Genomic DNA, 22,999 nt, shown 5'->3' on the forward strand with positions numbered 1-22,999 from the left:
GATTTTACTTATTTATTCATGAGAGATACAGAGATAGAGAAGCAAAGAAACAGGCAAAGAGAGAGAAGCAGTCTCCATGCTCTGACGTGGGACTCGATCCCGGGACCCCAGCATCACACCCTGGACTGAAGGCAGATGCTCAGCTGCTGAGCCCTCTGATAACTATTTAAACCAGAGTAGAAAAAGGGAATAGAAATTTAAGGTGGAAATATCAGACATGTTAGGAGGGGAAAAATGAACTTTTAGAGACACTAAAGTATGTATGTGTGGAGGATTTATGTTTTGAACAGCTAAAAGGCATCATAAATATCCTGATTAGGGAAAGGGAGAAAGAAATAGTGAGAGAGGTCCAAAGTACAGAAAATAAAATGTGATCACCTAAAAGACTAAATGGACCTAAAAGACATGTATAGAACATTCCACTCGATAGCAGGAGAATTTATATTTTTCTAAAGTGAGCACAGAACTTTCTTCAGTACAGATCACATGTTAAGCCACAAAACAAGTCTTAACAAATTTTAAAAGACCGAAATAATATGAAATCTTTTCTAACCACAACTGAAAGGAGCTAGAAATGAACAGTGGAAGGAAAACTGGAAATTTCACAATATGTAGAAATGAAACAGCACACTTCCAAACAATGTGTCAAAGAAAATCAAAACAGTATCTAGAAAATATCTCGAGACAATCAAAAATGAAAACACGGCATACCCAAACCTATGAGATGGAAAAAAAGCAGTACTAAAAAGGAAGCTGATGATAATAAATGCCTACATTAAAAAGAAATACCTCAATAAACAACCTAATTTTACACCTCAATAAACTAGAAAAGAACAAATGAAGCTCAAAGTTAGCAGAAGGAAGGAAATAACAAAGATTAGAGTGGAAATGTTAACAAAAAGACAGTAGAGACTACTATGAAAATCTATATGTCACCAAATTGGATAACGTAGAATAAGTGGATAAATTGCTAAACATACAACTTATCAAGATTGAAACATGGACAAAAAGAAAATCTGAACATATCTATAACTAGTAAAGCGATGAATCAGTAATGAAAAAGCCTCCCAAGAAAGAAAAGTCCAGAATCAGAGGGCTTCATAGATTTTTACCAGACATTTAAAAAAGAATTAATGCCAATCCTTCCCAAACTCTTCCAAAAAATTGAAAAGGAGGAAACATTTTCAAACTCATTTTAGAAAGTTAGCATTACTATCGTACCAAAGTCAGATAAGGACACTACAAGGAAAGAAAATTATAGACCAATATCCATGATGAACATGGATGTAAAAATCATCAACAAAACACTAGCAAACCAAATTCAATAATACATTCAAATACTCGTATAACATGACCAAGTGGGATTTATCCTTGGGATATAAGTATGGTTCAGCATAAAAAAATCAATTACTGTGATACACCACACTGACAGAATGAAGGATAAAAATAATAAGATTATCTCAAGAGAAGCAGAAAACAAATGTGACAAAATACAATACTCTTTCATGATAAAAACTCTCAATACGCTAAGAAAGAAGAAAATAACCTCAACATAATAATATGAAAACAACATATTAAATATGAGAAGCCAACAGCTACAATGATACTTGATGATGAAAAACTGAAAGCTTTTCCTCTAAGATAAGAAACAAGACAAGGATACGCATGCCATCTACTCCTATACCACACAGCACTGGCAGTCCCAGGAGGAGCAGTTAGGCAAGAAATAAAAGGCATCCAGATCAGAAGCAGAGAAGTAAATGATCTCTGTTTGCAGATAACATGATCTTAAATGAAGAAAACCCTAAAGAGTTCACACACACACATACACACACACACACAAACTGTTCACTAAATTCAGTAAAGATGCAAAGTACAAAATCAACATGCAACAATTAGTTGCACTTCTACACACTAACAGCGAATTATCTGAAAAGGAAATTAAGAAAACAATAGCATTTACATCTGCACCAAAAAGAATAAACCACTTTAAGAATAAACTTAATGAAGGAGGCTAAAGCCTTGTACACTGAAAACTAAAACACTGATGAAGGAGATTAAAGACGCAAACAGAAAGACAAACCATGCTCCTGATTGAAAGACTTAATATTGTTAAAATGTCCATCTACCCAAAGTGATCTACAGATTCATTGCAATTCATATCAAAATTCCAATGGCATTTTTTACACAAATAGGAAAAGCAATCCTAAAGTCATATGGAACGCTAAGTAGTCAAAAATTATCTTGTAAAAGAAGAACAAACCTGGAAGCCTCACACTTCCTGATTTCAAAATTTATTATAAAACTATAGCAATCAAAATGGTATGGTACTTGCATAAAGACAGACATAGAACAATAGAACAGAATAGAAAGCACAGAAATAAACTCATACATACAATCAACTGATCTTTGATAAGAAATGAAAGCACTCAATGGGAAAAGGATATGTCTTCAACAAATAATGTGGGGAAAACTGGATATCCACTTGAAAAGAATGGTATTAGATCCTTATCTTACACCATACACAAAAATCAGTTCAAAATGGATTAAAGACTTAAATATAAGACCTGAAACTGTAGAAGACCTGGGGAGTGGGGGGTAAATAGGAGAAATGCCTACAGACCGTGGTCTTGGCAATAACATCCTGGATATGACACCAAAAGTTCAGGCAACAAAAGCAAAAGTAAACAAATGGGACTGCATCAAACTAAAGAGCTTCTGCACAGCAAAGGAAACCATTAACAGAGTGAAAAGGCAACTTTTAGAATGGGTGAAAATATTTGTAAACCACATATCTGATAAGAGGTTTATATCCAAAAGGAACTCTTACAACTCAATTGTAAAAAGGATAATAATCTGATTTTTAAAATGGGCAAAAGACTTAAATAGACATTTTTCCAAAAAAGACATACAAATAGCCAGCAGGTACATAAAAAGGAGCTCAGTATCCCTAATCATTATGGAAATGCAAACCAAGCCACAATGGGATATTAACTCTCACCCGTTAGGATGACCATTATCAGAAAACAAAAGATAACAAGTGTCAAAGATGTGGAAAAATTGAAACCCTTGTGCACTGTTGGAAGAAATGTAAGATATTTCGGCTGCTATTGGAAACAATATGGAGTTTCCTCAAAAAAATTAAAATTAGAATTACCATATGACCCAGGAATCCCACTTCTGGGTATTTATTCAAAATAAATTAAAATCAGAATCTCAAAGATATATGTTCATTGTTCCATTATTCACAATAGCCAAGATGCAGGAACAATCTAGGTTTCCATTAATGGGTCAATGGATTTTTTTTAATGTGACACGCATACCATGGAATATTATTTAGCCCTAATTTTAAAAAAAAGAAGTCTTGAAATATGTGACAACATGGATGAACCTAGAAGACATTATGCTAAGTAAAATAAGACTGTCACAGATGGATAAATAACTGTATGATCCCACTTCCATGAGGTATCAAAAACAGCCAAATTCATAGAAGCAGAGAACAGAATGGTAGTTTCTAGTAGTTGAGGGGAAGTGGAAATTGGGAGTTGCTATTCAATGGGTATACAGTTATCAGTTATGTAAGATAAATAAGTTTGAGATCTGTTACACAAAATCATGACTACTGTTAATAACACTGTACTGTATACTTAAACATTTATTAAACGGGCAAATCTCCTGTTAAATGTGCTTATAATATCTTTTTAAAAACTCACCACTTTGACTTGTTGCCTATAGCCCTCAGAATTTTATGCACATACACACACAGAGAACCCCCCCTTATTTTCATAGAGTGCCTAATTCTAATATTAATGTATATAATAACTAATTATGTAATTAATGCAGTAATTAATTTATTAAATGCTGCCTTGTGGTAAGCTATTTTAGACACTGAAATACAACCTAATAAGGCAGATTTAATTTTAAATTCCTCCTATATAGAAATGGAGTCTCACTATTTCTAGCATTATTTTATATCTCAATAAATCTAATCTCTTCTAAACATTTTCAGATTCCTTATTAAGTTACTTCTGACTTACATAATTTACTAGAAAATTCATTAAAGCATTCATTAATTTTTCACCAATCTATAAACCTTATCACTGCAATTTTTATGAGCTAAGATATAATTAACTAAGTTTGATTTTTTAATTTTAGGAACAAGTCATTTACCTACACTACCAACAGTTTTATAATAATTACATTTTTACTCTATCAGATTTCTTTCCCCATCAGGTCCAGTAATTAGAACTCCACACTTAATATTTCACCATCAGAGTGACATACATATCTGTCTTTTTTACTCTCAATCTTTAAATACTGAAGACTTCATGATCTTACCTCTCTATTTGAAAGAAATCAATAGCAATATTGTACACAAAATTGCAGGATTAAATATATTATAGATATGTCCATTAATGGAAAAATTTGATCTTTGTTTCCTAACATTTATATCATAAATGTTATTTATTTATATCATAATATTTCTATCAGCTTCCTCCAATATAAATTAAACGTTAGTGATTCTTAACAGGTAGAAACAATGATTAAACATTATCTCTCTCTCTCTCTCTTTTTTTTTTTTAACATTATCTCTCTTAAAAGAAATATGAATTCCCTGAATAGTGTGAATGTTTATCCTGCCAGCAGGGTCTCCTGAGATATGGTTCCTTTAAGAGACAAAAACTCTTAACAATAACCAACATGGTCTCTTAAATAAAATTCAGGAATTGTTTTAGACAATCCAGAAATTGTGTTCCTACAAAGATACAACACAAAATCTAAAAATAAATAAATAAAATGAAGTCATCGGAGGTTTGCTCAAGCTAAGAATTCAGTCAGTTGAGCAATTTCATCAATTTAGGTATGACCTAATATATTACCCAAAATATTTATTTCCCTTTCTGAGATTTAAAACTTCTGAAACTAAGAATTTAAATGGCAATTATCCACATTTGTTTTTACTGTTTTTTCTTTCACTTACAAGATTATAATCAGAATTTGCAGACAGTGTCTTTACATGAAATATCCAGTGTAATGTGAACGATGATGAGTCTTTTCAAAGTAAAAATCTTTATATGAAATATACTTAAATTAAGAAAAACTCATGTGAAGTCAAGATAAACTGCTTTCTGACAAGCTAGATGTTACATGAACATTAGGAAGTAAAATGTGTGTTTACTGGAAAAGAAACAGGAAGCATTTGCAAAATAATTCAGAGGAGTCTTCTTTGCCCAATGACATAAAGAACGAATAAATGTGCTGTGTCCACTGAGCACCAACAGAAAAGCTGTATGATGGATTTCATTCACTATTTTTCAGTCTTCCAGTTTAGAATACATCTAAAGTATTACTATATTCAAAGATTACAAGGGGTTATTGGAAAATCAAAGGTAAGCATGTGACCTAGCATATTACAACAAAAATATCATACAGAGAAGTATTTTTCTATCAAGGTCACTAAAACTCAAAATTATAAGGAAAGAAAGAAAACCTTAATTGATGTAAGACATTCTTTCATTCTTTATCTCAGAACAAAAATAGATCTTTGTAAAAAAAAAAAAAATTCTTGACATTTCCAAACCTTCAAGTTGAGAGAAGCCAGAGATTTTTCCAACTTTTTTTTTTTTTTTTTTTTTTTTAACTAAAGAATCATCTAGAATTTTAAAGCAGCCTTGGAAGGGGGGATTTTTTTAAATTAAATAATGTATACTAGAAAGCGAATATGAAAATTAGCATGTGAAAGGCTCACATCTGAAAGTATTTTGTCAATCAGAAAACAAGAAGTCAGTACCAACAAGGGACAAAGTATAAAAATGTGTAAGACGCATTTATAAGAGCTTATAAAGCTTTGATAAAGTACATATACGTACATACACGTATTTATATGCATGCATGGAAGTTAACTACAAACACCAAGCAAAAATAAATAAATAAATAAATAAATAAATAAATAAATAAATAAATAAATAAATAAAAATAAACGCCAAGCACAATGAATGTGTTATGGAGTGACTACTTGGGCCTCCACCAAATTCATATGTTAAGGCCAACCCCCTGCGTGCCTACATTTGGAGAGGGGGCCTTTCAGGAGGTCATTACGTTGAGATGAAGACCTAAGGATGGGGCCTTGACCAGACAGCATTAGGGTTTTTATGAGGTGACACAAAACTTCCTGAACAAAACAGGAATAATTCTTGACCCTATAGCTCAGGATACCAATGACAACAGTCTTCGTCCTTACTCCTGCCCAGGTCAGAAGCAATCCCTTTTTTTTTTTTTTTTAAGATTTTATTTACTTATTGGAAAGATCTGAGAGAGAGAGAGAGAGAGAGAGAGAGAGAGAGAGAGAATGCAAGCACAGAGAGAGAGAGGAAGTGGACTCCCTGCTGAGCAGGGATCCCAGTGCAGGGCTCGACCCCAGGAACCTGAGACCATGACCTGGGCTGAAGGCAGAAAAAAAAAAGCCAGCATGGGAGTACAGGGAGAAGCTGGCCATCCACAAGCAAGGAGCATCACCCGCGAGGCCAGGCGGGCCCTGCAAGGAGAGAGGCTCTGCCCCCCCGGAGGGGGGGGCGCCTGGTGCCGACGCAGACCAGCGGACGGGCTCCTAGTCTCCAGGAGAGACGCGCTGGAGGGGAGGGGCCAGGTGTGAAGGTAGGGGAGGGGGGCAGGTGTGAGGGGAGGGGAGAGGGCAGGTGCGAGGGGAGGGGAGAGGGCAGGTGTGAAAGGAAGGGAGGGGGCAGGTGTGAGGGTAGGGGAGGGGGCAGGTGTGAGGGGAGGGGAGGGGGCAGGTGTGAGGGGAGGGGAGGGGGCAGGTGTGAGGGGAGGGGAGAGGGCAGGTGTGAGGGGAGGGGAGAGGGCAGGTGTGAAAGGAAGGGAGGGGGCAGGTGTGAGGGTAGGGGAGGGGGGCAGGTGTGAGGTCGGGATGGGGGCAGCTGTGAAGGTAGGGGAGGGGGGCAGGTGCGAGGGGAGGGGAGGGGGCAGGTGTGAGGGGAGGGGAGGAGGGGAGGGGGCAGAGGAGCCGCAGTCCCGGTCCCAGCCAGTCAAACAGGCAGTTGGGAAACCAGCCTCGCAGCTCGTAAGCCAGAGCAGCGCAGCCCCGCGTGGCCCTCAGCGCGGCGCTCACGAACGCCCACAATCCCACCCAGGCGTGATGAGCCTTCGCTCGTTTCTCCAGGGGAAGCAACGCGTCTTCTCCATACATCCCCCCGCCCCCCTCCTCCCAGACCCAGCAGGCCACTAGGGGAGCGAGGGCTCTAAGCGGCCGATGCCCCCGGCCCGGGGTTCCTGGGTCCCTCCCAGGGAAGGTTTCCATGCCCGGGGGCAAGGGGGGCACAGCAGCCGCGTGCAGGCCTGCGGGGTGCTGCCTGGGGCAGCCCGGGCGGCCCTGGTGCCCTAAGCTCAGCGGCGCTGATCCCCACCGCGCGGCGACGCCTGCCAGTTCATTCATTCAGAGCCGCAGGGGTGCCCGGTGACTCCAGGGCAGCAGCTATTTTAAGGACATGTCGCTTCTGTTTATTTTTTAATGCTAAGGAGAACGCACCGAGTGGGTCAGAGGAAGACCTTTTGCACACAAAAGAAAGGGTTCTTTCAAAAAATGAGTGTGTTGACATTTAGAGACTCAGCCCTTCTTTGGGGGATAGACTTCCTTGCTCCTGAAGCCCTGACTGGTAGCAGAGTGACACAGAGCCCGGCCACCCCGCACCTGCTCTGAATGTTGGGTTTTAAAACACTCGAGGCTGTAAGACGGACCCAGGCCGACCATGTAAAGCTCCCATATTAATTATTGCAGAGCCTTCCATAGCCTCCGGCCAGGCTGCAAAGGCTGGTGATGAACCTCACCTGGGTTGCAACCAGACCCATTAACAAAAATTGCAGTTAATGGAGTTAATGGAAGAGACACCCCAGACAAAAATACGCAGGAAACCGGTCTTTGCAATACTACCTACGGCATTTTCCCATAATAACCATAGTGGGGTTATTGGTCAGCTGTCATGGATTATGGGGCGCGCAGGGACTGATTAAGGAGGAAAACAGGAAGATAAGGGCATGAGCCAGACCACGTATGGGTGGGGAGGATATAAACCTAGAAAAACTGAGAAGGTCAAAGGCAGCAAGGATAGCAAACGAGGTCTGATAGCAAATCATAATGTATGCCACAGCCACATTCTTAAGAAATATATGTCTATCAAAAGTAGTTCAGAGGATTTTTTTAGAAGTTAATATAGCATTTCTATTTTTAAGAAAAAAAAACTGATGTACTTAACTAATGTAAAAAGAACATTACCGAGAATAAATTAGCAGCCCTTAAAATATTATTTTTCATGCTCTAAACCAACATTTTCACATTTCAATGGAAAATGACTCATTTTGTCACATTAAAAAGCCTAAGTCAAAGTAAAAAAATCTGTATGGAAATTATACTGAGCTTCCTAGTAGATGGAGATGAACCAGGTTACACTGAAATAGAAAAATATCGACTTCTCCACAAAATCGATTCTCGAAGCCTAAACAATTCATTGCTTGGATAGAAAAAAGGTTTTTTTTTAAATAAGTAGCCCAACGTAGTTTTTCTTCCTCTCTCACTCTTATATCCCATATTCTCTGTATCTCAATCTCCCTCAAGCCCTTAATTAAATTCTCATTGGAGTTACTATATCCAAATAAAAATTCCATCCTGCGAAGTCCTTTTTTATAATCCATATTGCTTTGTTCTGTCCTTCAATTTCTCTTCCCACAACCCGACCCAAACCTCAAGGTCCCAGCATTCCCCCACTACTCTACTGGTTTAGTGGAAGTTGGGAAGTTAAGGGAGGATATGAGAAAAATGTTTCTGATTCTCCAGGAACAAGTTTGTCCCTGTCCTGCGTTCATCCCCTCCAATCACTTTCTTGAGAACCACACCCCCTGTTTCACACAGAAAACGCTATTTATTAATCATCTTTCTCAAGTGCCTTGTTGATCATATTGTGCCTCTTTTTGGAAGCCTGTGGTCATCTTCAGTTGTCATTTTAGTCATTGGAATGGATAATCTTTTAGATTTTTAAAGAATAATTGCTCAAATGCACAATACCTAGTTATTTCAGGAACGTTTAAAGCAGGCCTTATTAGCACTTCTTTTATCTGAGGATATTTTTATTTTCCCTGGCATATTACATGCAATATCACTGAAGGCTTAGGCATTTAACTCAATTAAAACATAAATGTTAGATGCTTCTTTTCTTTTTTTTTTAACCCAAGAGGTTACAATGGAAATGTTCACTGTTCTTGCTGTGGAAGACATTCACAGGAAACTGGAGATTTCCTTTGAATGAATAATTAAGTTTTTAAAATACTCAAATTAGTGCTGCATTGAATTATAAACTGTCACTTCCAATAATCGTTTGTTCTGACATCTCTACATTACCAAACTGTATTTCTGGAAAAAAAACAAAAACAAAAAACAAAAAACTAGTGGCCAGGGACAGCCTTTTGTCACTATCCATGGAAAGTATTATAAAAAAATTCCGCCTAAGATTGTTTGTATATCAGCAACCCAACTCGTTCAATGATATTTAGAAATCAAAAATATCAGAAATATTTAGAAAGCAAAAAGAATATTACAGTAGTCATCTGTAAAATAAATTTTACATTGTGAGCATATACTGTTGCTAATATTTTTTTCTTATTTTGAAATAAACATCGCATGTGAAAAAGTATTACACTCGTGATAAATCTGCTGCCTTGGTAAGAGCATAAAAAACATGAAAAAAAATTAAAAAATTAAAAAAATAAAAAAAATGAAACCAAGTTCATGAGAATAGCCTTGACTCGTCCTCATCAAAGTGGTATTTCTACAACACAATCTAGAATTGTTTCTGTTTGTGACTTGTTCCAGTTGTCTATTGCTAATTAACAAACCGCTCCAAATTTAGTAGTTTAAAAAAATAATCATTTGTTTTGCTCATAAATATGAAATGTGAGCAGTCACTAACATCTTATCTCTGCCTAATGGACCATCAGCTGGGGAAAGGCAAGAAACGAAGGATGCGTGGGCTGGGTATCAAATTATCTGAATGCTTACTCATTCACACGTCCCGCAGTTGTGGCGGCCGTAGGATGGATGGGATTTTCGCTGTAGCTGTGGGCTAGAACTCCTACCCACGGTCCTTCACGTGGCTGTTTGGCTTCCTTACAGCATACTGCCTGCCAGCTGAGAGCGAACATCTTAAGAGGACAATCGGAACACCTGTGGCACTTTTATGACACACCCCCACCTCTGAAGTCACACAGCATCACTCAGCTGCACTCCATCAGTTAGGGCAGTTACAGAGGCCCTCCCCATTCAAAGGGAGGAAATATGAACCCTACCAATCGGAAGACTTGTCAGTCTCGCAGTGTAGAAACTACATGTGAGTTGGGGTAAATTGTGAAGACCATCTTTGGAAAGTCCAATGTACTATATGATTGCACAAATACAGATAATTTCAGAAGATGTGGCTCTCCTACAATATACGTTTCACAAAATACTCCTACAAAAGCTTCCTTTGCCAAATACTTTTTTCTGCAGCAGGGGAGATTTTTATGAATTTGATTCTGGGTACAATAAGAGAAGTTTCTAGGCTGAATATTATCCAAAAAAAAAAAAAAAAAAAACCTTCCTTCTGATGAGAAGCCCGTTTATCAAACTATCTTGCTTCACTCCGTCAAGAGCTTATTAGGGTTGGGGTTTGGTCACCTTATTATCACTCTTTGTGGAATATACAATTAACTACTTTGGTTTATCCAGAAGGAATCCATTATGTACCTACGTAAGAAGTAAATATCCCTGGCTGGCCTAACCCTGTACCTTTAAATCAGTCAGTCAGCTCCTTTGTTTCAACATGCAATAATTTTGAGCCCTGGCATCTTTGCCTTGTTCCCAATCTTAATCACAAATGTTGACCCATTTCACATCCTGTTTCATGACCTTATCCTCAACCCCAGACCTCTTGCGTCAGCCTCTTGACTGGAGACTCACACTCATTGCCTTTAAATCTGATGATGCATAGGACAGGTTTATGGGTCGTTGCCTTGAACATGATTCTCATCTTTCCTCAGGCTACATCTCCTTCCACTACTCCAGACACGAGTCTACTGCCCCTGCTGGTACCCTGCAGCGCAGCCTCTGCAACCCTATCTGAGCAACAGCCTATGAAGCCACCATTTCTGGGGCCTGGGAAAGCTGAAAGAATGATGCCCCAACAGAGAACACAAGTGTGAATTACTCAGATGTTCACTTTCAATTCATTTAGCATCTAGCCGAAGAAACATATATGTGAACAGGTAAATATAATACAAAACAGAATAAAGTGAATGCTGTAAGAAAAATATAAACTAGTTAGCAATATTATTTGGTGATTCAGATAAATAAACAAATGCTTAATTTTCCTAGGAAATCATCTGATACTGACAAATAAGGATGCATGATACACATAGCTTCTGGATTACTGTGGTTAGTTGGCTATCCCTAAGGAAATAGAAGCACTTGCCGGTGGGCACCAGAGAAAAATAGTGTCCCTGGACCGAACCTATTCATTGTTAACGAATGACAGCTCTCACAATCCGCATGCTAGATCTCTCTGCCAGGGGTGGCATGGTGCAAGGTCACTTAAATTTTCAGCCAAGAGGATAGATCCCAAACAGTTCACCACAAAAGTTCATCATTGACGGCTCTATTGGAGCAGAAGAAACAAGTGTTGCGGGTGCTCGGAGATAGGCTACATCCCCATGGGGATCTTTCTGATCTCATTTATACTTAAATATTTGGTGACACACAGTTCTGGCAGTGTTTGGCAGTTACTGCCTATGCGGTTCTGTCCTATATAAAAATCCCCACATGTTTATTTTTGATATTATTTAAATTTCCTCTATGTGTTTCTTACCAACATTCTAAATGTTGTCTTTGATCTTTTCTTTTTATTCAACTAGTTTGACTCACTGAAATTCCAAGATAGATTTTGGCAGAGGACACAAAGAACTGAATAGATTAAATATTTTTCTGATTCCCTTTTCAACTTTGGAGTAAACACAAGTTAAAAGTTATTGTCAATACCATGTGACTTAATGAAAGGTGCTGTATATGTATTTATGTGTACTTCAGAAGAATATTTGCTGCTAATATCCTTTGGAAGATATAGTTGAACATCGGCACATTTTTCCTTTATCAAAATTGTTAGGCCAAGATCATTTTTGCGCTTTATTTTAAATTGCTGGGGAAAACCTTGAGTGTTCCAAGAAAAGAAAATAGAGAGAGAGGGAAAGAAAGAAAGAAGAAAGAAAGAAAGAAAGAAAGAAAGAAAGAAAGAAAGAAAGAAAGAAAGAAAGAAAGAAAGAAAGAAAGAAAAAATGAGCCTCTCTTTATAGAAGCTAACCCTTTGAATGTAGATGACTAATGCTTGAGAAATGAATAATCATTGCATAAAATTGTGAGTGTTTAGTGGGAGTTTAGTGGGGTGTGTAGTTTCTTCATAGTCTATGGACTATTTTGTAATTAAAATATAACTTTATCTCTTTGTCTTATATAACATAATATAAATTATTGAAATATTGGAAATATAGATAAATTTTAGTAAATCAAAATCATTACAGGAAAGAATCCTGAATAATGAATTCATTCCTGGGTCCTTAAAGGGCAGCCTATACAGTGTTCTATTAATCTGACTGCTGCCCATCTGCAGTTATTTACTCTGGCCCTGCTTCTGTCATAGTAAATCTCTCATGAGAAAGTATCTGAGTGTGAACTCTGCACTCTGGTCTGAGACTGTGAAGTCGATCACCTTCCTTGTCATTCTTCTCCTGGCTGTCTCAGTAGGCAGACTGGATGGATCTATCCATCCAATCTTCTATCAGCAGATTGGGCTCCAGCCTGAGCTGGACCACAATTCTGGAGGCCTGGCCCACTCCACAGTGGGAACAATTAGTTGAGCTTCTATAGATCCAGTCTTGATATGAAGGCTACTAGTATCCCTTCCTAGCATTCCAGTTGCCTTTCAGACTTCAATAATCAATTTTATCTTGTTAGGAGGTTCCTTGGAATACCCACCTTCTGGTATTTAAGAACTACCAAACCAAATAATATTTTAAAAATAGGACATTCTTCAGTCATAGGCTCTCCCGTGAAGCGGTTGCTAGCTCCTAGGTGTATCTTATATCTGTAGAGATATAAAACAGGCTGCAATAACTAGATTATATACAACAGGATACATTCAGATGTCAGTGCTCTATTTGAAATCCAAGTGTATGTTTAGTTTTAAACCTGGTATTTTAAAAAATTGATGGTTTCCTTTTACTAAGCATCCTGGCTTCTGAAATATTTTACTGTTAATATATAGTTCAATCCTTCACTGTGGTCACCCGGATGCCTGGCACCTAATGCCTGGTCACTCATAAAGAGTCAAGTTTACATCCAGCCAGGCCGCTGAAACAACCACATATTCATCTGGTTATTTTTTCTCTAACCAAACAAGCTCAGACCAGTATTTCTGTTGATCTATAGGTTCTCAGAATATTCTCATTTTGCCCAGTCCCTCATAAGCATGTACCAATCATTGACTGGAGTGTCAACTGTAAACCATCAACTAACTCCCTTTTTGACCTGGGCCTATCTTCTTTCTTATATTTTATTTTATACTATACGTCTGTGTCTGGACATAAAGAAGCCATCAGTGTAGAGAACTGAAAATCTAGAACCAGAGCATATCCCTATTCTGAATAACACTAGCATGCAACATCTGCTTAGCATGGATAAAATAGAAAGCAATAAAAAAAAAATAGAAAGCAATATATACATAGTTCCTGCCTTCATGCAGTTGATAATCTAAGAACCTAAGATTGAAGATAGAGATAGTAACTACAAAGGAAGGAAAAAAGGGAGTAGGAAAGTTAAGACAAGTAAATGATGTAAAAATGCCAAGGCGCAGCAAGGCTGGAGAAGCCCTCAGTGAATCATGTGCTGAAATGTAAGAAGTGCCGCATAAAGTCACTTAGTCCCATAGAGCTCACCTCTTCCTAAGCCATGGTGCCAGAAATTCCAGATTTAATGATTTTGCTTAACCAATCAAATTATGCAGTATGTGGCAGAAATTCAAGAAATACTGAGTAAATTTTATAACAGGAACTCTTTAGCTCCAGCCTTTCACCAGATTGGGTCCCAAGGACATAATCCCAGGGGATTTGGGAATATGTTCTAGAACAGTATGCAAGCACCAGGCTCCAGAGGAGTGGGCTGGATGCATGCTCACAATTTGATCACTGCCAGCTCAGCTGAAGACAATAATTTATTCTGATTTCCTATTTGGACTTTGAAAACTCAATGTGAATGGCTAACCATCCTCTAACATGTCTTATTTTCATAAAAGAAATACTAACAGCCACACGATAAAAACCTATAATATCAAACTCTGGCAACCACATTCAGTACTGACCTACTTAAACTATTGGCCCTGTTAAAAGAGAAAAATTAAAGCAGATGTGCCTTGATAATCCATTCTTTTACAATGAAATAGATTTAGCAACTGAATTTCAACTACGGTGCTAAGGGAGACTCATTACGGTGATTTTCCAATCTAGTTTAAACTTTTCTGTGGTCATTTTAGATACAGATAGAGATTAATTTTATGGAGAAGGGTTTTAGAAGGCTAAGGTTCAAAGTTTTGAACCATCTATGAGCCAGTTAGCAGCATTTTGTGAACCACATTCATAGTTCTTATCAGTTCTTGGTTCTAAAGTGAACCATTTGGTCATGCGTTGAATGAATATTTGAGGGTCTGAACATGTTAAAGAAAACGGATGGCTGACCAAAACAAACAAACAAATAAAAAACTATCACTCCTTGAAAATCTTAAATCGATGGCACTTGATTTCGTAAAATATTTAAAATAATGTACCTCTGGTCCTATGCTATTAAACAAACTGGCAAACTGTCAACTGCGACACATGCTAAGCCTTTTCATAGAGATATATATGTACATTATGCTACCAGAATACGAAGGAAGAAGCACACAACTGCTTCATGATGACAAGAGTAGATTTGCTATTATTGTGATGTCGTTTATTTCAGGGAGTCAGCATGTGTATGTTTAGTTTTGTGTTGAGCTCTTACAACATTCTGGGCACCATACTAAATACATTTCAGGATTTCTCATTTGATGCTCACAAGCCTAGGAAGTGGGCAACCATTTTTCCCAGTTCAACCTTGTATGAAGGACTAAGGGAGGGGGCAGAGGAGGAATGGTCGGATATTAAATCTGGCCAGGTAGGAAGGACAAGGCCACACCTGGACTTGGAGAATATGAAGGCAACAAGGAATTCCTGAAGAGTCTGTATGCACAGTAGTTACACGGTCTCCTTTCCTGTTACAAAGATCACTTTGCCTTTATTTTAGCTGGAGGTGATGTGTCCTCAGGAACTTTCTGCAGAGCAACTTTGTCGGCTCACAAACACCAGGCAGGGGTAGCATCATCCACAACTGTTATAGAGTAAGTCACATGAGGAAACAGAGGGAGCCCTGCTTAATACAGCTGTACCAAAGCAACCTGGCATAGCCAGCCATCAGGCCAAGAGCTCTAGCAACACTGTTTCAAGTCCTGGCTCACTCATTCAATGGCCTTGTTTTTCTACTGGTGATATGTTGTAGAGATGTGAGAAGCAATGATTATCTATATAATACATTGCCAGTTTCTTCCTAATAAATATGATAAAGCTCTTACCCAGAAAATAAAGTGAGGTTGTATCCAAGGTGGACATAAATGAAGAACAAACATACAACCACCTTCCCAACATGCACATACAAGTTCAAGGCTCCGCTTGATCTAATGCATGCAGATTGTGTTACATACTGGTTTAAAATATATATATTTTATTTTTAAGTAATCTCTGCACCTAACATGGGGCTTGAACTGACAACCCCAAGATCAAGAGTCACATGCTCTACCGACTGAGCCAGCTAGGTGCCCCTATATTGTTATGATCAGAATATACTAATAGCAGCTTCCCTGCACACACTGAGTAATGTGCTCATGGCTACAGGATAATGATTTTTCATCTCAGCTGCAGATTAGAAATCTGAGCAACTGGGGGTGAATGGGTGACGGGCACTGAGGGGGGCACTTGACGGGATGAGCACCGGGTGTTATTCTGTATGTTGGCAAATTGAACACCAATAAAGAATAAATTTATTTAAAAAAATACCCACTTCTGAGGCCTCATCTTAGACAAATTCACTCAGAATAGGTCTGGGCAAGGCCCAGGTATTGTTATTTTTACAAAGGTTTCCAAGTGATTCCAATACATATCCAGATCTAAGAATCACAAACTCTTAGGAAATGCATAAACTGCTGACTACTTGGTGGTGAATTTCAATTCTTGCCAGGGTAAAGGTCCTTTTAGGCCTTTGGGGTTTTGAATACAACCCATCGCTCTGTATCCTAAATAAATTGTTTGCTTGTCTCAGCACACCTGTCAGGGTAGCTACAAAGGTGAAAAGTAAACAGTGCAGAAACTGTCCAGAGATGCCACTGAATCCCATGTACTCTCGGTGGCCTACTTTTTCCATTTTAAAGATGTGAGTTTTAAATGCAGTCCTTAAAGAATTACCATTTGCTCAAATATTTTACCTACAGTTAACATATGTTACCTCCAAAAGAGCAATGATTACTGAATTATTTATAAAATGGTATACTTCTCCAGGAAACTGAGAAACGAGAGCCTTTTCCCTACACTGCGGTCCTTTCATAATTCAAAGAAGATACGTTGCTAAGATGGCAAAATATAATACTAATACTGACAGTGCAAAGGGCAAGTTATTAGAGAAAACAAATATGGTTATGATCTCATGTCTTGCTTATTGATCTGAGCTATTCCAGTCAACACCTACTACAATTCTATTTTTATTACAGGATCTAAGTGTTATGTTTTTGTTGTTTTCAGCTCATCCTGAATCTTTTAAGATGGAGCTAAATCTCTCTAAGGCATACTTGTGGCTGTCAGGACTACATGTGTCAACAGCCTTGAGCGAGCTTATCTGCATCTTCTCTAGAACTGCTTTCTAGAAATGAGAGTGGGCTCTGCATCCCCTATCAGGTGAATAAAAAATAATTAGCATAAATAAACACATTTAGAAAATAGAGAAAAGTAGAAAAACATTATCTATAATCACATCCCCTGATCTCAGTTATTATTAAAATTTTGGTATTTTGCCTCTTAGCTTTCTTTTCTATACATCAGATTGCCTCCAACATAGAAGTAATGAGACTATATACACAATTTCATATTCTGATCTTTTTATTTAATTGTACTACATAAGTATCTATCCATGTTATGATATAATACAGTTTCCATTTTAAAAGAGACCTGAGGCAGTTTAAAAAATAATTTCAAGGGACACCTACCTGGGTGGCTCAGTCGTTGAGTGTCTGTCTTCAGCTCAAAGCGTGATCCCGGGGTTGCAGGATCGAGTCCCACATCGGGCTCCCTGCATGGAGCCTGCTTCTCCCTCTGCCTGTGTCTCTGCCTCTGTGTGTGTGTGTGTGTGTGTGTGTGTGTGTCTTGAATAAATAAATAACATCTTTAAAAATAATTAAATAAATAATAATTTCAAGATAAAACATTTAAAGATACAAAGGAAGAGCCCATCCAATAGAAGCAGATTCTCTCTGGCAGCTGACAGCACTTAAACTATGAATTTAACATTTCTCTTAGCTGATATAAAACGGGTAATTTGTAGGTATTATTTGCTCATTTTACAACAAAATAAATCATTCTTACTAATACAGAAAACAAGGAGCATGCATTAATATACATAGCATTTTTCTATACAAAGCCAATGCAGAAATTTATTACATACATCTGAGGATATAACTGGGCTGACTATATCCTTTATCTTCTGAACCAGGGAACTTTTGAGAATATATGGATGATTATTGGTTAATAACTACTGCAATAATAGGACAGCAGAAGTAAACCGGGCTGTCCTAATTATTAATTAATAAGAAAATCAAATGTCACAGATAATTTCTACTATTGTTACCTATTAGCAATAAGCATAATAAATTTTAGTCCAATCATGATCTTCTTGTTTAACTTTGTTATTTTTCTTAGAACATTCTGTTGATGTATAGTGTAGCTATTACTGAAAGTACAGACTAAATCTTGGATTAAAATTCATCATAGTCACTGTCTGTCTATGAGGGTCAATATTACACCATTTACTGAACACTTAAAGCCATCAAGCTATGGAAATATTCATGCATAGAAACTTATAATTTTAAGAGATGAACAGAAGGACTATCACTTTGTGGGGGGGAAGAGCACAAGTTATAAAGTCTGAAGCTAACAGCACATTTTAATAATTAGGACGAGGGTCAATTTTTTTTTTCTAACAAAGATCAGAAGTACATGTCCTAAATATTTAAAGATGAAGATCTTAAGAAAAAAAGAATAAACTCCACAAATGAAGTATTAAAATGAAGCCTACTTCATGAGAATATATGTTTTTAAAATCCACAAATAAATGAAAAATAGACAAAAATTCAATGAGGAGAAAATAGAAACAGATAATATGAATAAACAATCCACTAATGAGGAAACAAAAATGTCTAATACATATTTATAAAAAGATGATCATATATCACGTATAATCAGGGAAAGCGATATTAAAAGGAGTGAGATACCACTTTATATTAACTTATTTGACTAAAAAATGTATATCTGACAATACTTTATTACTGAGTCCTTTTGTTCAATGTCACTCTTTCATTACCAGATGTTGGTAAGGATGTGAAGCAACAGGCACTACTAGAGGCAGTGCTAATTGGTATTACTATTTGGAGAATAATTTTGGCACTGTGTTACTAAAATTGAGGTACAAACACAACCATCAGAAATATGGCCCCCAAACAACTAGAAACGTTGCACAAGAAATAGCAAATACACTTTGAAATGCGTACATACATCCACGACAAAGTAAAGTAAGTCTCTGGAGGCCAAAAAAGACAAGGTAACTGAAAACCAGACTCACGCTGTGTGAGTTGTCAGTGTTCAATCCCTACAAATGCAGGGACTTAGGTCTTCAAGACCACAGGGGAACAGAACAAGAGGTCTTTGGCTTGAGGGAAGCTGGAGTCAGAACTGAGACGCCCCATCCCCTCACCCTACTGGACACCACATACATGCATCCGCACACACGTACACTTAAGCACATAGACACAGTGCTTGTGTCCTAGCCGCTTACACCTTTAGTGAAAGGGTTGAATAAAAACAGATCTATCAACACTGGGAAATATAAAGAGTTTGGTTTGTATGGCCTCTAGGTAGAAAATCCTCTCCCCTGAGAATCTATAACACCAGATCTGTGCTGTATATAAGATTAGAATGTGAATGTATGTCAACATAAACCGAGAATCCCCCATTTTAAGAAATTAACACTGAAGGGTGCCTGGGTGGCCGAGTCTGTTAAGTGTCTGACATTGGCTCATGTCATGATCTCAGGGTCCTAGGCTAGAGCCCCACATCCAGCTCCCACTCAGCAGGGAGTCTGCTTGTCCCTCTCCCTCTGCCCCTCCCCCCATTCATGCTCTCTCTGTCTCTCTCAAATAAAAAATGAAATCTTTAACAGAGAGAGAGAGAGAAATTAACACTGAAATGATATAAATTGGATGCCTGGCACACACACACACAAAAGCAAGCCCTCCTGGAATGAAGCTCTTGGATCTGTCACCATCCTTCCTGCAAAGGAAGGAACTGTTTAGAGAGTTATGGATCTAATAACCATGTGAACTCAAAGGGATAAAGGGCAGGCTGGGGCTAGTAATAATGGAGCTATTATAATCCACATCGAGAGGATGAGGGAAGAGGGGAGATGCAGGAATCGAGGAGAGAATTGGGTACAGAAAGTCATCTTGAGTGAAACAATGACTTTCACTTAAGAATGCATGAGGAGCATGAATAAATAAAATATTTTAAAAAAAGAATGCATGAGGAGGCATACATAATGGAGAAAATTACAAGAATGTTCTTTGTATCATTGCTCTTTCGTGCAAAAAAAAAAGGTACATTTGAGATGCATAAACAGGGCAATAAATTAGTTAACTGTTCCATAACTAGCCATTCATTGGAATATTATACAACAGTCAATAATAAATGAAAAGGCACTACATGTAACAATATGGATACATTTCAAAAATATGAGTAAAAGAAGAGCAGCTTGCAAAAGATTCCTGTAACAGCTATATAAATTTTTAGTTTGTAAAACAATATTTGTATTGTTTATATCTACATATATATGCAATAAAAGTACAAAAGCATGCACAGGAATAATAAATACGACTTTGAGATAGTGCACAACTTTTAGAACTCGGAAGAAGGGGAATGAATTTGAGGAGGAACACAAATATTTATGTATGTTTATACTATTTTCTCCTTTTTAATTCTGTCGTAAATATGGTGGTTAACATTTCACAAGTTGGGTAAGAGATACATGGCTATCCCTCATTATTTTCCCTGCTATTCTGTATTCTTGGAACATTTTATAATTAAAATCCAAGTCTCCTAATCGCTAATTTAGATGATCGGTCTTCAAACATGATGCTAAATTAAAATACGGTCATGTGAAATTAGACTAAATCCAACTCTGACAAAATATTTACATATATAATGTATACATAAATTTTTGTATACATAAATAAATATATACATAATTTAGGTAAAGTTTTCTAATAAATATCTTAAAATACAGGGTCTAATTATAGCCAAAATTATACATGTTCCCTTTAAAGAATTCCAGCTATTTATAGCATTAGAACATTGGGGGAGTTACATGGAGAAGTGTCCACATGGGAAAAAGAAGAGGCTCTAAAGAAAAGCGATAGGCAATTATAGGCAAAATTATAGCCAATCCTCGCGTTGGTAGATTTACTTTCATCCGAATTAGGACATCTCTTATCCACTTAAAATTATTAGGCTTTTAATTTTGCATTCTTATTGATTCATACACCTGACCTCATTCCAAGTTTCTTGAGGAAATTAACTGAATATACCCTCACATAGATGTATATGGATCTCATATATGTGTATATTAAGCACATAGATATATAAATATAGGAGGGGTACGACGCTGTTTGTCTTGACAGGAGAAAGTGGTTGACTACACAGAAACTGAAAAAGATCCACTTTGAAATTATAAAAGCAAACATTAAAATAACTAGTCACACGCCTGTCTTTGCCCTTCTTGCCTTCCAAGCAGAAAGGATTATTTGCTTTTGAGCAGATCCCCGATCTGGGCCTTTGCCGTGCTTGTGAGCAGGGCTGCAGAGCTGCTGATTTATGTGGTTACAATGCACAATGTGAGTTCACTAAATTTGAGGAAGTCAAAGAAATCTCCACGTGACATTCCGGGCTGGGAAGTCAGTCTGTAAAGACATCCAATTTCTTATTTAATCCTTTCTGAGAAAAAAAAAAAAAGAGGAAGGGAGTAGCAGAGAAGCATGGAACTGCTCAGAGCCCTTGCTCCATTGCTCTGCGAAAGAATGGGTCACCTGGAAGCCAAGTTGCTGCCAGGGGGTATCTGGAGCTCTGGGGAAAGCCTGCTTCCTTCCAGGCACCAACCACGATGCCAGGGTCTGAAACACTGGCCTCACATCACATTCCATCTTGAGCCCTGGGACTATTTTACTTTTTGTTCTTATTTATTGCCTCTCTCTCACCTGAGAGCAAGCAATATTTAGTAGACAAATCTTCACTGAGATGAATAGTTGACCTATGCCCCCAAAACACTACAAAGATGACAGGCTCTTATCACTAAGAAATTCCTGGTGGAAGTGAAAGCTTTAAGCTCTAAAATTAGGAGTTAGGCATGGACCCACAGACCAAAGTTTCTGAAAACCTGTCAAGCTGCCCTGAAAGAGCATACAGCAAAGTGGAGCATTACTAGAATCCATATGTAGGAGGCATAAAAATGTACACATAACTTAAAACATGCAAAGAAAATTCAGCTCTTCACTTCCCAGAACTGATTTCATATTTTTACAAGCTCCCATTGAATATTGGAGAAGCTGGCAGGATATAAGTTTGGGGGAAACATCGTATCAATAAACAAGATTTCGTGTTCATAGATTTTTAAATTTGGGGGGTATAATTCACCTTTCAGGTAAACACTTTCAGAGATCCTCTCCTTTGCCCCTGCTTCTACCAATATGGCATTTAGCTTTGTGGTAGAGCTCTCTTGATTTCACGGTGGTGCAGGGGGGATCTTCAAGTCGTCGGAAGCAGGTCTAATGCCTTCTCTGGCCCACCATCAGTTCCTACTGCGGAGCTTCTGCCCAGGTCTGCTTTACTCTGGGTGTGGCTCGCCGTCTGTTCCAGACCGAGATTCACAGCCCCAGCCATCTACCTCTATTCATAAAATGACCATAGCTTCACACCCACCCTGGACCACACCAGCCCCACAAGCTCTTTGAGCACCTCTACATTCCATCCCTCCCCTATCACCCACCAGGATAACAGAGATTCAAGATCCCAACCCACCACAAAAGGCCATGGGAGATGGGAGCCCTGACTTAGGTTAACTACCTCCTTACCTCCCTCCACCAGGGCTATGCCAGTTCTCCCACACTGCTGGACACAGCCCCCAGCGTTCAGGAAGCAGGAGCTGTTTCCTCTTCCTCCATAGCCACACTCCAAACACTTCTCAAGTCTAACTCTCACTCCTCTTCCCTTTTTTCATTCCATCAAGTTTTAATAAGACTATCCTTCCTTCCTAAAAAGCAGAAAATTGCCTTTGCTCCTGGCTTAGAGAAACCTTGATATTTGGGACACCTGGGTGTCTCAGTGGTTGAGCCTTCAGCTCCACCTTCAGTTCTGCCTTCGGTTCAGGGCGTGATCCTGGAGTCTCAGGATCGAGTCCCACATCGGGCTCCCTGCATGGAGCCTGCTTCTCCCTCTGCCTGTGTCTCTGCCTCTCTCTCTTTCTCTGTGACTCTCATGA

The 22,999-nt window shown here is 38.2% G+C and overlaps 1 long non-coding RNA gene across 1 annotated transcript in view; it reads left to right on the forward strand.

Annotated features, from left to right (window-relative positions):
- LOC112656733 (uncharacterized) overlaps positions 1 to 22,999 on the forward strand; it is a 39,974-nt gene that overhangs the window by 9,538 nt on the left and 7,437 nt on the right. The window contains exons 2-3 of the long non-coding RNA XR_003134624.1: positions 11,080 to 11,304; positions 16,948 to 17,100. This is a non-coding gene — a long non-coding RNA (uncharacterized LOC112656733). The remainder of the gene's footprint in view (positions 1 to 11,079; positions 11,305 to 16,947; positions 17,101 to 22,999) is intronic.

Source organism: Canis lupus, chromosome 37 (assembly GCF_003254725.2).
Source record: "Canis lupus dingo isolate Sandy chromosome 37, ASM325472v2, whole genome shotgun sequence".
Classification (NCBI taxonomy): Eukaryota; Metazoa; Chordata; class Mammalia; order Carnivora; family Canidae; genus Canis; species Canis lupus.